Below are 18,057 nucleotides of genomic sequence, written 5' to 3' on the forward strand. Positions count from 1 at the left end.
AATTCAGTTGCCATCTTTCTTATCAGAAATGAATCAAATTTTGGCAAAGGTTTGAGCTTGTTGTAGAAGAAATGTTCAGTGAATATTGTCTAAATTTTATGTTCCTATTTTTGTTTGATGTTATATAACTATATATGACCTGAGTTTTGAAAATTCAAGGTTTTAATATTCAAATTTCTTATCACTGAAAGGTATGCAAGAAAGGGAGAAGGAGAAGGATAGAAGAAGGAGAAAGAATGAAAGAAGGAACAAGTGAAAGAAATAGCAAGGAATCACATAAATATTTCTGAAATTTCATACAGTAATTCCATTTGACTCCGCAGTTACACAAATGTATAATAGAATTATAAAAATATATAAAACATCTGCTTATGTCACCACAGAGCTACATAATGCATTTTGTAAGATTTCCCAAAACCATTTCAAGATCTAAGGCTAAAGTGTTAAAATTAAAAGTATACTTTATATGACCTTTACTAGATGTTCGAGTGCAAGAGATTTGAAAAATGAGTCTGGCAGTTTATGGACATTACATATGTAAGAGGCCTGTTATTTATGCTTGCTTTAAATACTTGACGAAGCATCCATATGTCAACCCAGTCCTACGGAAGGTCAGAGTAAACAAAGTGTTTCTGAAGTTAAGTGCTCAAATACATGAGGTTATTGATTCTTTGCGAGTCAGGAGTACCATTTATTTAGCAAATGACATCTGGAGTCCTTGGACACGTCACTAGATATGAATTGGTATAAATGGGTAAAAAAAAACAACCTACAACTAGATTCCAAATTACAAAACAACTCAAAATTTCTTTTGGATATTAATTCCTTTCAAGGTAGCCAGCTCCCCTTGTATGAGTGAAATAAGAATACGATGTTAGCAACAGCAAACGGATTTATTTTTCCAACGCTATGCAGAGGCGTAAGACAACATACATTTTGGAGGATGATTAGGGATGTCTGTTAATCCTGTAACAGCATAACTGGCTGAACGCATTGGTTCAATCAGACTTTACGATGTCTAGGTTGTTTAACATCTGCTTTTTTTGTTTTGTTTTGTTTTGTTTCCGGTACCAGGAATCAAACTCACAACCTCGCGCTTGCCAGGCAGGCGCTGTGCCGCTGAGCTAAATCCCCAGCCCCAACATCTGCTTTTGAATGCTCCCATCTAGAGTAAAAACAACAACAATGGCAGCAGTAATTACAATCAGCATTTATATAGCATGCTCTCTCCTGGACATTCTGCTAAACACTTCATGCGCATATTTCCTCGGTAAATTCTCACAAAAGGGCAGTGGCACTTATGTGTGTTCCTAATGTAACGCAGCTATAGCAGAGAACCTAAGGTATGGAGAAAGAGGTGCAAATGCTAGAACAGGCTGGGGTCTAGAGAAGTGTGAGGTTCCCTGCAGTTGATGCTTCTTGTGTTCAACTGCAAGAGTCGGGGCAGCTCAGGGATTAACAGCAAAGGCAGAGATGAAGAGTGGCGAAAGTCAGTGCTGCTTTCTGTCCAATTAAACAGAGACAATATGGTTAATCAAACTGACCTTGCATGCAGTCGTCTTGACTCTGTAAACAACATAGCTATTGATTTTTCAATGGTTAGAATTCTTTAGCACGGACACAACCTATTTGCTCAAAAGAAAATTGAACAAAATATGTCCTTGACTCTCAGGGACTGACAACAACATTAGAAGAGACCTGAGAGAGGCTCAGTCCCATTCAAGGGCTTTGATGAACTCCTGGTATTTTCGGTCCTTCTGAAGTTTCCCACACCTTATGGACATATGAAAGGGCTTACTATTGAGGAGGTTTTTATTACAAAATCATAAATATTTTATTTACCCAAACCAGTAAGGAAGGAAGAAATGAGGGGGAATTTGGGCAGCTTTCAGATGAAATCATTGCCAAAGGCCCATTTGTATTGACTTCGTACGGCACTCACTCAAAAGCACTTTTGTTTTGTTCCAAATATTTCATTCTGTTGGAAGACGGCCATCAGGTATGTGGCACAGATAAAGCCATCTGCCAGCATCCGGGTTTAAATCTGGAAAACAAATATGTCAGTGGGCTTGATATAGGGAACATCTTTCACACTAGTTACCTGCTCTGCTGTTTCTGAAGGTGCTGGAGCAATAGGACCAATACTGATGCTGTGCTTTTTAGGGACAGATCTACTGACTCTCCCTCCTTTGAGTGTCTTGTCTACAGATGAGAAACCCGATTCTTGCTCTTGACTAAACCTCAATGTGCTCCTGGGGAAAGTTTACTGGGATGAAGTGTATAGGCCATTGGGTGAAAGATCTTGTCCAGTGATGGTTCTCATGGATACTTCAAAATCAGACTCCACCATCACCGTGACCAGTGTTCCTCCTTAGCCTGTGTTCTTTCTGACCTGTCTACCACATAAAGTCCAAGCTTGCTTTGCTGAAATGCAAACCCACCATGCTACCAGCACTTACAAGCCTTCCATGATTTCTCACTGCCCACAGCAAAAATAGATTCTAGCTAAACTTATTGACATGTATTGTGAGTATTACCAGATTAGTTTCTATTCAGCAAACTCAGGAGATTTTAACCTCATTATATATAAATTTCTGCCTTTTCTTATCAAATTGAGATAGTCTAGAAATACTGGACCCCCTTTACCACCTAGACAGAGGCAGAGTAGCAACTATCTCCTTTTAGATTTGCATTACACCACCTTGTTTCTCTAGATTCGGGGTTCCAGTTTCCACTTAGTGAGCTGCTTCTTCAATTTTAGGGTAGTAGATAGCTACTACTCTGCGGATGCGTCAAGTGGCCATGCAGGGGTGTGCTGATACACAGACTCTCAAAACAACAAACAGAAGAGGAACGGCTCTGATGGGTTCTGTTTACCAGTGTCCACAGTGGAAAATATTTCTACCTTGGCAACTGGAAGCCACTGAACCCCAGATGGAGAAGAGAGGCTAACAAACGCTCAGCTCTAACACAGACTAAGATATTGCCACAGCAGAAAGCAAACAAAGGAAGAGGCTCACAGTGTATTCCTCCAGCGGATTGTTTACCTGGCTGATGCAGACCTTGCGATATGTCATTCTTTTGAACAGTTCAATGAATTTCAGGCTACTTAAAATGGCCCTCACAGTCTAATCTCTCACAGTCTAATCTCTTCACAAATTTCTCACCGGTTTCCAGTCACTGTCCACCCAACCACAAATGCTCTGATCTCAAAGCATTAAGTGCAGATGGAACTTAGCCCTATAAACACAGAACGAGTGACTGTCTGGGAACACAAACTGAGTGAATGCCTAGAAATGATCAGCTTCAGAGTACTGCTTCCTACCTCAGCTCTCAGACCCGAAGAAGCATAGGTAAGGAAGAAACCTAGGTAACAGCTACATCTTTGCATTGTTATAACTACTATTTTGCCTAGCACAGAGGCTCTCAATGTGTTTGATTTCAGAATCCCTTTACAGATTTAAAATCATTATGAACTCCCAAAGAGATGGTGTTTATGTGGGTTAAATCCACCAGTGTTTGCTTACTGTATTCAAAATAAAAATGGGGAAACTTTTAAACACAGAAATCTACAAGCACACATACCACTAACTCTCGGAGAGATGATTCCTGCCATTCAGTCTCCTGTAGGCTTTGGAAAACTCCCTTACATATTTTTGGGAGAATGAGAGTGAAAAGGAAACATCATTGTTAGGATTATTATGAAAATAGTTTTGACCTTAGACATCTCCTGAGAAAATCTTGAGGACTCCCAAGGGTCCTCGACCATATTTTGAGTGCTGTTGGCCTAGCACATTAGGGGCAAAGAAACACATTTGTTGAATGAATTAATTAGTGAGTCAGCTTATGGCCAATATTTATTACCACTGTTACATTTACACAACTGCCTCTAATGAGCAATGACCAGTGCCTGATTGCCTTTGTACTTTTACTGCCTTATTAATCAATCAGCCTCAATTACTAGCCAATAGAACAGCAAATAGAAAACCCTATGACAATAAGAAAATACTTATGAAAGACAATTGTCTACATTATTTAAAATCTTTGCTTCCTTTTCAGTGTCATTTCAAATTAGTATTTGGCAAGGCAGTCATAAATAAGTAATAATGATGCCTTATATTTCTAAGCACTTTTCTTATGTTATTTAATCTGAGATTCAGAGCAGAGGGGGATGAAATTCTCTGTGCTAACTGTGTGACTATCTTTGGGGCAGGAATTTGAAGCCACACACTTCTTAGATAGCAAATAGTCGTTGCTTTCTTACTTCTGCTTTGAGTACTCTTTAAGGTTTTCCGGCTGGTGTCTATTTCAAGTAGACGAGGGAGTCAAATCAATCATGCCAGCAGAGGACAATCTTAAAATGAAATGTCTATTGGGGAAACAGCTTTTCCATTTATTAATATTAATTTTTAACTTTACCATATGTTCTGGTCCCTTTTCCACCTCTGCAAGTCAGGGCTCCTCGTGTGCATGTGTTTTGCTGAGGAGTTGAAAGAATGATGTTACCTACCCAGTGGTCAGTTTTATGGCCTTCCCATTCCCGGTTCTTTATCCTGATTTCAGTTCATTCCCAGGTATGGCCACATTCTGGTAAATGCCCTAAGCAAGAAACACTGAAGCCAATTTAAACAAAAGAAAGGGAGGGTGTGTTGCTGTGAAAGGCAGTTATGCCAATGGGAAAAACGAAATCAACTGTTTGCCAATGCTCTGTGGCCAGAGGGTTACCGTGGTATCCAAATAGAACTTATAAAATGAGCCTTAAAATGGAACATCCCAGAGTAGAGGAAAGAAACCTTCAGAAAGTCAGATAAACACACGATACTAGAAATGTGTCATAGAATGTAAATTAATATTTTATAAAAGTAAATTGACATTGGCTGTAAATCTACATGTAATTTATTGACAAATGGATTTATACTTGTGTTCAGTAAGCTGTGTATTCAGACCTGTTTGCATTCCACGGATGACTGTGATATTAGAAAAAGAAAACTTTTGAAATTGTCGGGTTAAGGACAATGAAGCCGTCCTTTGCATTTTCATAAATGGCTTCTTTAAGTAATCTGTTGCTTTGGGTAAAAAAGGGGACTACAGGATATTGTGAATTTATTACAGTTAGAAACAACTCGGACACTGGCCCTTCATGACCTCTGCTATTCTCTCCTCCCTCCTCTGAAAGTACCTTTTTGACAAATCACAGAAGTTGGAAAATAGACACTTGAAAAGAAGAAATAAAAAGCAGTAGTGAAACAAAAAATAAATTAAGTGCTTCCACTAACTGAAACAACTACTGGGGATCCTAGGTTTTGTCAGTGTGATTCAATGTCAATGAAACTAAACTGTCTAGTCTGAAAGTGAGCACACACAAATACGGCCAGCCTCTGTTTAGGTATTTCATGTAATTAATGCTATATGCTGTCCATCTGAAAGTTTTCTGCGTTTTACTAACAAAATAATATTGCCAGCCATTTATTTGTGTCTAAACCTGACAGTATTTAATCCTCACACTAAGTCTGCAAAGTAGATGGTTGGGATTTTAAGCCAGGTCTGTCTCCCTCTAAACTTTCATTTTTTTCTCACTGAGCCACAATACTATCTAAGGCATTGTCACCTGGATGTGAATGCACGCCTTTTATTGGCCTCCATATCTTTCTTGTTAGAGTTAATAATACTCAGGTAGAGATGAGGATGGAGGAAGGAGAAAATGATTAAACTACAGCTACTTGTGAAAGATAGAGTCTGATGATAAACAAGCAACTTTAGAAACAGATTTCTGGGACAATAAAGCCAACACTGAATAAGGAGCTCTGACTTTCTCTTGCTCATATCAACATAGCTCTCCTGTTATGCTCAGTATCAAGCATATGAACTATTTTAGGTATTTTAAGGTGTGAACTATTTAAAGATGAAGGGCATATGAGGACAGCATTTGGTGGCTCCAAACATCATGGCTCTTGCTGTTAATGAGCGATAATAAGTATTTCTTTGTTCTCTAATAAAGATGAAAAGAGAAAAAAGGAAGGAAGGAAGGAAGGAAGGAAGGAAGGAAGGAAGGAAGGAAGGAAGGAAGAAAGGAAGGATGGAAAGAAGGAAGAGAAAGAAGAAAAATCAATTCAAAGCATCATAAGAAAAGCTAAGGGGGATGCCAAGATCATGTCAACTATCAGGAGTGAAAATCATCTAAAAAATCACCTACTATGCTCCTAGGGTAAACCTATTATTACTATTAGTATTTATTCAGTGGTCATTTGCTAGTTGGTGCCAAATCTGACAAGAATGCATATTAGTTGATTTGGAAATCAGGTAAAGATGATTCCTAATACACTAAAGTGTTAATTTTTTAAAAGTAGAAATATTTATCTCTATCTTTTTAAAATTTTATTCATTTCAGAATGTGAAGTAATTGTTCTTTGTTATCCATGATAAGAAGCAACCAACTTACCATGGTATCTGTAATGATTCTCATGCAGGCATTCATTCAAAAGTCTCTACAAAGATAACAGTAACACACACACACACACATTTTCAAATATTTCAAGCCATGAAATTCTACATCACAATCAAAGTAGTTTTACTGAGACCCAATGAACAAAACAAACAATAGCATAACTACTCTGGTGAAATTTGTTTAGGCAGGTGCTGGAGACCTTTCCCCAAACCACAGCCATCTCTCCTCTACCATGTTTCTTGAGAGGAAGATGACAGATTCCTTTGTTTTTCTCTAATTTTAATGAGAAAAAAAAATAAAAATTATACAGAATTTTGAAACAGTGGATTCCTTGAAAGTTTATGAAACTTAGTTTTCTCAGTAATCAATGGCATGGCTAAAGGGTTGACTTTTTAAAAAAACTCAAATTGAAAACCCACTATTATGTGAGCTGTTACTACAGAGTGATGAATTTTTTAAACAACAGGAATATCATGATTCATACAATCCCAAGAGTGCTGTCCGGTTCAGAGTACTCCAATTTGGAAACCAGGCACTTATTCCATTAATGATGACATTGCTCAGAATAGTTTCAGAATGTCTGTTTTGGTATTGTCCCTTACATGTTATTCTGGGTTATGTCAATCCTGGAAACATTTGTCTTTTGAAACCAACTTGAATCTTTCGGAGTATTCAGAACCATTCGTAATGAGTATGGTTTATGGTAGTAAATGATTTGTCAGAGTTACACTGCTTGTTTACATAATCCATGAAAAAAAACCTGGCATGTGACTAGAAAGCACGAAGATTTCCTTAAGCAGCTTAAAGCCTTTTTTACAAAAACGAAATCCCCAGAGGAAATCTAGGAGTGATATAAAGACAGAGTTTTATAGAGCAACTATATTGAAGATATCTCTTTTATGAATGTACAATTTCTAGCTGAGTGGTCCCAGTTTGAAATAAACATTTTTTCATAAAGAAATTACTAGTACTACAAATCTTGACAGCTCAGTGTTTCCCATTATAAGCTAAAGAAAAGTCTACTAGCTCCTTATTTATTATGAAAGGTTATGATAAAAATTAATTGGATCGTTTCTGTGTGAAAAATATATAACCTTGAAAATAAGTTATTAAAAAAGACATCATGATTGGGGGGAAACAATTAGTTATAATAGGAAGAGGAACAATTTCAGCAAAACCCCTTCTGGGTTGAATTTTAATTTTTTTTGAGGGAGAGGGGTACTGGGAATCAAACTCAGGACCTTGCACTTGCCAGGCAGAAGCTGTGCCACTGAGCTATATCTCTGGCCCTTAAATTTTTTTAACTTAAGTTTTAATACTATTGAACAAGGGTTCTTTTAAGATGATTATTTTAAGGAAAAATAACAAGAGTTATCAAAAATGATAGAATACAGAGCAGAACAGTCTGCCTGAAGAAGTCTGAGTATATCCTGGGAGAGCAGGAAGAACGGGATTCTAGAGAACCAGACCTGATAGAAAGAAAGGAGGACGAGATCAGATCTAACCCTTATGACTTATCCTTCATAAAAACTTTTCAAATCTTGAACCGTCTCTCTGTAGGTGCCTGTTCTCTGTTGTGGAGAGAAGCACAAGACGAGATAAATCACAACTGCTTTCTCATGTACCGAGGATTTCTGAGAGCAAGGGTCTTGATCAATGGCCACGTCTCTGCCTCAGTGAGACTCCTCGAATATCTTCATGTCCATCGCTGCCCACTGCTCTGTTCTTAAACTCTCATCTGGCAGAAGTATCACACATGGCTGTGAGTTTGTGTAGCTCTTTCATCCCACGATAGCTCAGCCAGTGACTAGCTACAAGTAGTTTGGATAAATTAATGAATGCCAAATTCATAATAGATTCTTTAAAATTAATGTCTTACAGGGAAAAAACCTTCTCCTTTGCTCTTTGAATCACTGAGAAAAGGTAAACTAATTTCTATGCATCTATCATTTAATCATCATAATAACTGCGCAAGGTAGGAGTTTTTACAGATGGTGAATAAAAGAGATAAATAAGCTTTTCCAGATTCTCAGAGCTGGTGGCACTGAGATTGAGAGGTAAATACTTTGCCCATTTTATAAAAACTTTTTGCTGAATCTGTTTCTGTTTCAGGCAAAAATTACTTATACACACACACACACACACACACACACACACACATACACTGGCTGCAGATAGGAACAAATCATGAAATTGTATAAACTATGGATCTTTCACTACAAGACACTTTTTAAATTCTCCAATTTTACATATAAATCCACCATGAAATGGGTATCTCTATTTTAACTCACAGTTTACACTTTGGAATTTGTTTAATACACAAAAAAGTGCCCATCAGAATATTTTCCATAACTACATTATTCCTGAATATGTTACTTCCATTATGATTTGAGTGTTTATCTCCTCCAGAATTTGCAATGAAATCCAACAGCACAGGAGTATTAAGGATTCGAGCAGTATTAAGGATTCGAGCCATCAAGAGGTGATAAGATCAAAAGTATTCCACCCTTGTGGAAAAAAAACCAGTGCCTTTTAAAGAGTGAGCTTGGAGACCTCTTGTTTTTTCTTGTCTTTTCACCTTCTTCATGAGCTGATGCAGAAGAAGGTCTTGCCTGGGGCCACTCCCTCCATCTTGGACTTCTCAGCCTCCAGAACCACAAGCCAATACATTTCTGTTCATCATAAATTTCCCAGTCCTAGGTGTGCTGTGATAGCAGAAAGACTAGGCTAAGATACCTTTTGTCAAAACAAATCACTACTGCTTAAGGACTCACTTATATAACACCCCAAATGGAACCACTTCTCTGAAATGCACTAAAGCTTTATAAGGAGTTTCTGCAGAAAGCCTAAAATAATCCTGGAGATGCAATTTCATTTCAACAAATTCATCATTTCAGATTTTATTGCGAACTGGTGTTCTGTTTTCTTTACTAATGTGCACCAATTAAAAAAAAACTACTGCAAAAGAAAGAGTCTCCATCACAATGCCAGATTCTCTATCTGCTCTTCATGTTCAGGAAGACTGATTGGAACCAGTGAGAGGTGTCCTTGGTGACTCTGTGCCTGTTTTTAATTTCGGTGAACCTTCAAGTCTGTCTTCCTTGGTATCTTTCTCCCAGGTTATATGTGAGTCTCCTTGGTATATGTGTTCAATTTTCTCTCAGATGTCCAAGCACAGTTGGAAATGCCATTTTAAAAGTGCAATTATCTTAATATCATTCTCTTCTACTAAACTGTAAGTACCGCAGGAGGCCACCTCTTGGAATCCCAGCATTTTCTTGCTCAGTGGCTCAACAATATTGAATGAAGAAACTTATTCCCTGGGGTTCCTTTTTGTAAGATAAAAAAGGATGCTAAGTACTTTCTCCAACTGGAAGCAAACGCTTTATACATGTAAGCTCTTATTAATCTATTGGCCTTATCTTTTCTATCAATACTGAAGTTAAGGGGAGGTGATCCTACACATATATTGGACTGTTGAGTTCCCCAAAGTCTCCAGGCTCTACGACGTTGGCAGTGAACAAATGCTGCATCATCTCTGCTGAGGCGGAGGACAGGGAGAAATGATTCACCTCTCATATTACCTCTAGGGACAAGCAATTCACATAATTGCTCCATTAGGAGGAAAAAGAAAGCGAGAGAGGGAAAAATAATTCCAAAGATATGAGGCTGGTCATAGAATAACAACTTATGTGGGGATTTTTGCAACTACTGCTTTTTTTAGGGGCGTTATATTCATGTGGTGCAATATTCAAATTCACAGAGGATGCTGTGCTAGACAGCGAAGGTTGCATAGCTTATAACTGACTCTTTTTGAGCTCATCTATCTAAGCACTCTACAGGAATAAATTCATCTTTAGAAAGTTGCAAAGACTTTGGCAATAATTGCCCTAATCATCCTAGAGAGCTTTGCTACAAAGTAGGGCACAAGAGTGGCAAACAGCACTAGCACTTACGCACTCAGGGCTGGGAGAAACTGCTGTTGGGAGAAGCACCTGGGGTACTCAGGGGAAACGATGAAAACCGAGTGAGCAGCAAGCCACACAGATTGCATCTCCTGGGCTCCCACCTCTGCTTCCCAGCGCCAACACGCCCAACTTAGGACAAGCTGTTCATTTTGATCAGGGCTCCTACTCCCAGCCAAGTGAGGACATGGCAGAATGTGAGGTCAGAGAAGAGCAAGCAAAGCCCTCATCTATTCCACCAGCACAGAGGAAGGCTTGTGATTTTTGAGCCAGTGGGAGCTATCTCTGTGGTCTCGGTGGTGAAGGGAATTCCCAGAAAAAGCCAGCTCTGAATATGCGTATGTGGAGCAGCATGGCTAATCATCACACGCACAGTGGAAGGGATCAAACCAGCACTATTTTTTTCTCTCTCCAGGATGCAGATCACTTCTGCAAAGAGCCAGCTTCATTATAAAGAGCTGATCCTGCCTGAGTGTGACAGCATTGTCACCAAGGGGCAGTGACCTTCTGTCTGATCTGAATACCAGCTAATGGGAGTGCTAAATAATGCATAGTTATATTTATGTTGTCATTTAAATATCTTTTAATTTTTAATTTGCTGTTGCCTATCCACTGTGTTGGATTGAGGGAAAAATCCAACACTTAAAAAAATCCAACACTTAATCACTTAAAATAAGTGATTCCCCAGTGGTGGGCACTATAAATGTAGGCATGGTGAGCTTTGGGGTTTTTCCAAAAGATTGAATCAATTTGGTCATAGGAAAAAGAGCAGTCCTGGAATCTGGGGTGTGTTACTTCATCAACCCTTTACCATCCTCAAAAGATTGTTGTAGTGTATATTCTGGGAGCCTTGAGGGCCTTTCATTTTTGCCAAAAGTAGTCTTAGGAATTAGGAAATGAACTAAGTTTTAAGAAGATCATTTAAAAACTTCAGTCATGTTAATGGGATTTTTAAAAACCAAGTGAAGACGTCACCCTGATTTAATTGCACTGGCTATGGGTTTATTAAACACTTCATTATTTGTCCCTTTATACACTATAGACGGATTCCTAGTGACAGCAAACTTCCTAAATGAAGAGCAAATTAAATACTCAGTGTTTCCAAGCACCCAGTGCTGGAGCAAAGATGACAAAAATTCTAGATGGTTTAATTACCTTCCTGTTTGTTTCGAACAGATGCTGTGCTGCATTTTTAGTAAAACCCTGGGTGTCACATCCATATCTTTATACAGTAATATCTGGACTGGACACGAAGCCAAAAGACATCAGTAAACCGTCCTTCTTCCCTAAGGGTGGTCATGGGTGATTCTTTGACTCTGGGTGCCAGGTGACTACAAGGGTTAGTGCTCATCCTGTTCATTTCTGTTTCCATATCCCATGGTGCTCCAGGCATTACCCATAGCTCTTCTGTTAGGTAGAAATTGAAGTTTCCTCAGAGTCTAAAGGCCCAACTCAAGAACACATGTATTCTGAAGAAGCAGCCAAGCTCTGAAGACCTCATAACTGTTGATCCCTAAGTCATGCTCCCTGTCTTATGAAATCGCCAGAAGGGAAGTCACACTCAATGAGCAAGCGAACACCCACAAATAACTCACGGTGACTCAAGACCACTCAAACTTTAATTCTATCAGCCTCAAAAATTACAAGACAGAAAGAAAATGGAATTTTAAATTGCAGTTGGCAAGACTGTTACACATTGAACTTTTTAACGCCTAAATCATAATTGGGCAAAATTATTGGCATAAGTAATTTCATAATTCACTGTAGGGAGAAATCACAACAACATATGATTTAACCCCAAAGACCACCAGAACCATACTTATGTTAAGAAAAAACAAACAGATAATACATTTCCTATCCCAGCACAGACCTTTGTATTTACAAAATTAATTGTGACAATGAGATTACGAGGTTTCAAACGCAGACGGCTCTACCATACTTTAATGCAATAACAACAATACTATTTGTAAGTGTGTAAATTAAAAATGTAAAACCCACATTTGTCTTTTTAGTTTAATTAGCTGCTAAGCAAGTACCACACTGAAGGTGGAGTTCAGGACACAAGCTGGAGACTGCACATCGGTGTTCTCTAAAGGATTTGCAGCAGTTCTTTAAATGAGCCATCATACATGCCCCTAACAGTGCACTTTATTTCAATTTGATATAACCACTTTTATATGTTAAATAGCAAAAAGTAAACTCAGTGCCTACATGGGTCTCTAAATGGTCAGTTTGGCTCCCAAGTCTCTCACCAGCCTCGCTCAGAGCAAGGAAAGCATTCTGAGAATGCATAAAACCAGCACAGCGAGGATGACGATTCTGGGAAGGGCTTCTGCTAATATAGCCACAATTATCTTCTCTGAACAAAGGGTGATTGATCGAAGGTGAATAAAGGATACACAGTTTATCCAATAAGTTTAAGACATGCAGTGATTATTTGATTGTGAACACTATAGCTAAAATAACTGATGATCATGCCCTGCAAGGACCCCCTCACAAGCACACGTGGGGCTGATCATGACACAGAAGGGGCCATTTTTTATTCATAACAGAAAACCTGTCGCTTTCCCTGTGTGCTGCTTAGGGGAGATGGCAGTACATGCGTTAAATCTCAAATCCAACATTGTCACCGCTGTCCCACAAGAGCCAGTACAATGGATTGTACTTGTCTTATTTCTTGCCCTCAGAGTGGGATAAAGGGCTCCGTTTCTTGAAAATAGCTATTATTAACAAGGCAGGTCCTCTTCCAGGAGATTTACTTGATTTTAATGACCAGATTTATTTGTTACTAGGTATTATTTTAAAGAGGAAGAAATGTAGGGTCAGGCTAAGGATCCAACTGTAATTGTGGAATCTGTATTTGAACATAAGTCAACCTGACGCCGAGGCCCACACGCTGTCAGCCATCTGTGTCAGAGCCAAATGATAAAGAATGCCTTTGGCCTCCACGTCATATTACCACTCTGCACCTGAACACTAAGCAGAGTGAGCCAGATGCCCGCCTTGATCGTGTGCCGTGTTATGCACCCACATCTGAGACACTCAGACCGCATGTACAAGAACGATGGGAGTTTCTTGTACCATGGGGCAGAAAACCCTTGAAAAAGAAGCTACACTTTGCTTTATCACCCTTCCTTTAATGAGCCTCTTAGTGGCCCAGGCTACTTGCAAGAAGCATGTCTTCCCACTGCTTCTACCTACTCATTTCTCAACTCCAGACAGCCTGGAGTCCCACACGATGAACTTCTCTAATTGCCAAACCACGGAAGTACTTTTTTGGCCTCTGTAGTTTTGATGTTGATGGCCACTCCTTCCTCATGAAACATTCCTCTGCATTCTGGTTTTCTGCCTTCCTCTCTGGCTGTCCCTCCTCATTTTTTCCAGTGGGCTTCTCTTCTACCTACTCTCAAAGGCGACCGGCACGGGGTTTATTCTCCCCAAGTTTGACTGTTACCATCTTTTTTTTCTTTTTTGGTATCAGGAATCGAACTCATGACCTCATGCTTGCCAGACAGGTGCTTGTGCCACTGAGCTATATTTTGGGCCCCTTCCATCTAAATGCTGAGGCTTCCTTCCCATTGAGAGATTATTCTCTGTGGGTGTCTCATAGTCTTCCCTGCTCTGTCAACTCCTAACTTCCTTACAACCAACATTTTACCTCCGTGGGAGAGAGATATCCTATCTCTTTCTGGGTAAGAGGGCACATTTACTTGTAGGCTTGGAAAATACAATGTCCTCCTTCTGAACAAAGGTTGCCCTAGTTTTGCCCATTATAAAAGACTTGTATTTCCTAAATTCAGGTGTGCACTCCTGTGCTCATCCCGCCGTGTGTATAGGTGTGCACTGGCCCCTTTTAAGTCACCATACTCTGACTATTGCTACTGCTGCCAATCACAAACTATTCGCTTGAACCAGGAGTTTTATGTTTTCTGTCAATATTCATGACCCGTGGAATGGCTCCAGTAATCTAACTTGTCAATTTGTAAATGAGATAACATATCAGAACTGGCACAGGGCTAAACAAAACTCTGTACCAATTAGCACATCATAGATTACAGGTAGAAGGATGGGAAGGAAGAAGCAGTGAAGGAAAAAAATAATACATATATGAGAAGGGAGAGGGAAGCAGGTGGTGGGGTAGACTCTGGCGAAGGCATCTGATGGGCATAGGTTGATCAGGCCCTACTCCTAGAGCTCAGTGTCAATTTTCTCCAAAACACACAGACTAGACAGGGAAGGGGATGGTGCCCCACATAAAATCTGAATATTGTAAAGAAGGGAGGAAGAGAGAATGAATGCCGGGGAAACACTTACATGTCAGTTGTACTCCTGAATGCAGTTCTGACTCCACTTTTACTATGGAGCAGCATTTGTTATTGTTGTGTGGATGTCTCTGCCTGGTTTTTGCACAAGCACTTGAAAGCCAGCATGCCTGCCCCCATTACTTCCCTTCTCCTGAATTATGTGCCTCAGTGAACAGCACAATTATCCATACATTCAATCAAACCCCGAATGCAAAAATCGTCCCTCTGCTTCCCTCCCCTACGTCTAATCAATTACTAACTCATTTAGCTCAATTTCTAAGTCATCCTTGGAATTATGCTATTTGTCAGATTACCATCAGAAGGTTCTTGGTTCAAGGCACTGCACTGCTGCTTGTCTCCTGGATGACCACAGAGTCGCCCTCCCAGCTGCTCGTGCTTTCAGTTTTGCCTGGCTCTAATCTATTATGCGCTATGCACATAACAGTTATTTGTTTTGGAAACTAAAAATTTAATTCATCTGAACTATATTTAAAATACTCCCATGCCATCAGATAAAGACAAAGTCCTTAATGTATCTTTTTATGATCTACCCTCGATGCCATTTCCACTGCGGCATTCTATGCAAAAATTTTCCAAATATACCATTCCTGCTCGTGCCAACTTGGCTTACATGATCTTCTCTGACTGAAATACCCTGCCCTGCTGTAAAATCCATGTAATCCCCATTTATATAGTCAAGACTGAATTCCAGCTCCAAGCAGCACTTCATTTTCTGATTCCAGTAGAGACTGGGCTAAGTGTCCTCTTTGCTGTGCCACTGCTACCCAAACTCATAGTTTCTAGAATGTGCTGCTATTATACCTCACTGCCTTGCCCTCTTTGACTTTCCTTTCTATCTCTCTGTCTCTAATAGACTCCGAGGTCTGTTTTAAGCACCTCTCACCAATCACATAGCTGACTTAGAACAGAAACTCATTGGCATCAAATGTTGACTAAATTGTCTGCAGAGCATTGCAATATATACATATACATATATATATATATATATATATAGTTTTGCTACCTAGATTTACTGGCTACCTACAAATACTGGGTTATACCAATGGATAAATATTATCAGAACACAGATATAATCCCTGTAAATGTCGCCTGACATGGAGGATTAATAATGCTATATATTAAGGACTTGTATTAATCCCTAGTTCTGGTGACTGATTCCTAATGATACCATGTTAGGGCCATGCATGTGTGATTTTAATGTGGAGAGATTGCATTCTACTGCTCTGACTACAATAACCAGCTGGAGTTTGCCAAGCAGAGTAATGAATGGACAATTTGCTGACATGAACAGTCCAAGTCGTTGATCACTGTATGCAGTAGATATGCTCAAGGCCCCAGAAACACTATTATCACCCTCTAAATAATGACCACCCCTCACCTCCAGAAGAGAGCTGTATTAATTTCTATTGCTACACATATGTATTAACGAAAATAGGAAAAATGACAATAGCTAATATTTATTTCACACCGATTACATTGCAATAACTGTGTTAAGTGCTTTGTATTTTGTTTTCATGGTATTTCATTTAATTTGCTCCACAAGACTAAAGTATGTTTTATTTGTGTTCAATCATGTATTGGCATGCTACTGCTGTATAACAAATAACAGCAAACTCTGTGGCTTAAAATAACTTCTCTTCTGTAAGTAAGAATTCTGAGCAGAACTGAATTCTCACCTCATTGTATAATAAGGCAGTAATCAAGGCATCAGCTTGACTGTGATCCCATGTGAGACTCAAGCTCTTCTCAGCAAGTCCTTAGAGTTGTAGAACCAAGGAAGCCAAGTTATAAGAATCAACAGAAGAACCCCTCTGGTACTTTCAGTCTCTGTTTTCTCTTCATCTGACATCCAGCTCCACATTTCAGAGTTCAAATCAGGCCCATCTGCATAAATTTCCTTTGGAGTTAATGCAAAGTCAAGTGATAAATAACCTTAATTTCATCTACAAAATCTTCTTTGTTGGTAACACAATATAATCATGGAAATAATACCTCATTTTATTCATAAGTTCTGATCATGTGCAACAGGAAGGAATTGTAACAGTGAGGATTGTTAGGGTCATCTTATAATTCTGCCTCCCACTTGTTGCTGGCTAATGATGGATTTCCTATTTAGAGGAGCTATGTGACTTGCTCAAGGTCAAACATATGAACTGTGGAACCAGACCTCAGCACTAAACTGACACTATTCAAAGCTTTGGAGCATGGTTTGAACATCTGTGATGGTTTTCTTTTTTTTGGACCTCAGGAAACTGGGGCTTTGATGACCAAGTCAGAATATAAATCTTTACCCCTCCACAATAGTTCACTATGTGTTAGAGAAGAGGTAGTTTCCTTATCTTTTTAAGAAGTCTCTTGAAGACCCATGTCAAGTTAAATGCACCTGTATTACAATTTTTTGTGTCAAATATAATTTCTATCAGTTCGCTCCTCTGCTCAGATTCTTACACTACTTTTCTCCCTCTTGCCACATCAAATCCAAATCATCTCCCACATGCTCCTTTTCCACATTTATTTGTGTTCCTTCCTACAGCATTTCAACATCCCTTACTGCCGTATCCATTGTTGTCCTAAGGCAACGCATACTGCTGGATTGGCCCTGTTTCTTTCTGAAACCTCTGCTCAAATCTCTTCTAAGAAACCTTCCCAACTCATCTGAATACATCAATCATATTCTTCTAAGAATTCCTGTGATACTTAAAGTCAGCAACCGTACATTAGCATTAGTTACTCCCTAATTTCTTGTGGCTGTTTGTCCTATTTTGCCAACTAGTTAGTAAGCTGTTTTGGGTAGAACTGTGCTATTCCTTTCTGACAGCCTCCACAACCCTGAGAACAGCACACCAATTACATCGTAGGCTCTCAGCACATACAGTTTGACCAACTGACTGATGGAGTTCTCCCAAGCTGGATTCTTCTTTCTCAGCCCAGGGAATCTGCCCAATGTTTAGAGAACAGCTTTAGCTCATCCAAAGATGCAAACTTCTGTCATTATGTATTCAGTTTGGTTTTGCACACCCATTACCAGGAATCTATACGGCTGTATGACTTCTCTTTCTGGAACAGGCATCATCTTCCCTGGGGCTAACTGTACCAGCCTAAACTTCCAGAACAGTCTTTTCCAACATTCCATTAGCTTTTGTGCTGTTCCCACCAATTACTCTCAGAGCTTTATTTTGATGAGGAAGAAGAAGACATGATATTTGAGGATCTAGGTTTATGTGCAAAGTCAAAACAGAACGTCTAAATTTACTCACTCAGCAAAACTATTCAGCAACATAGTGGTGTAAGATGCTCAAGAGATGCAAGAAGTATAAGGATC

The sequence above is a fragment of the Chinchilla lanigera genome, unplaced genomic scaffold (genome assembly GCF_000276665.1).
Source record: "Chinchilla lanigera isolate Chin_1 unplaced genomic scaffold, ChiLan1.0 scaffold00016, whole genome shotgun sequence".
NCBI classification, from domain to species: Eukaryota; Metazoa; Chordata; class Mammalia; order Rodentia; family Chinchillidae; genus Chinchilla; species Chinchilla lanigera.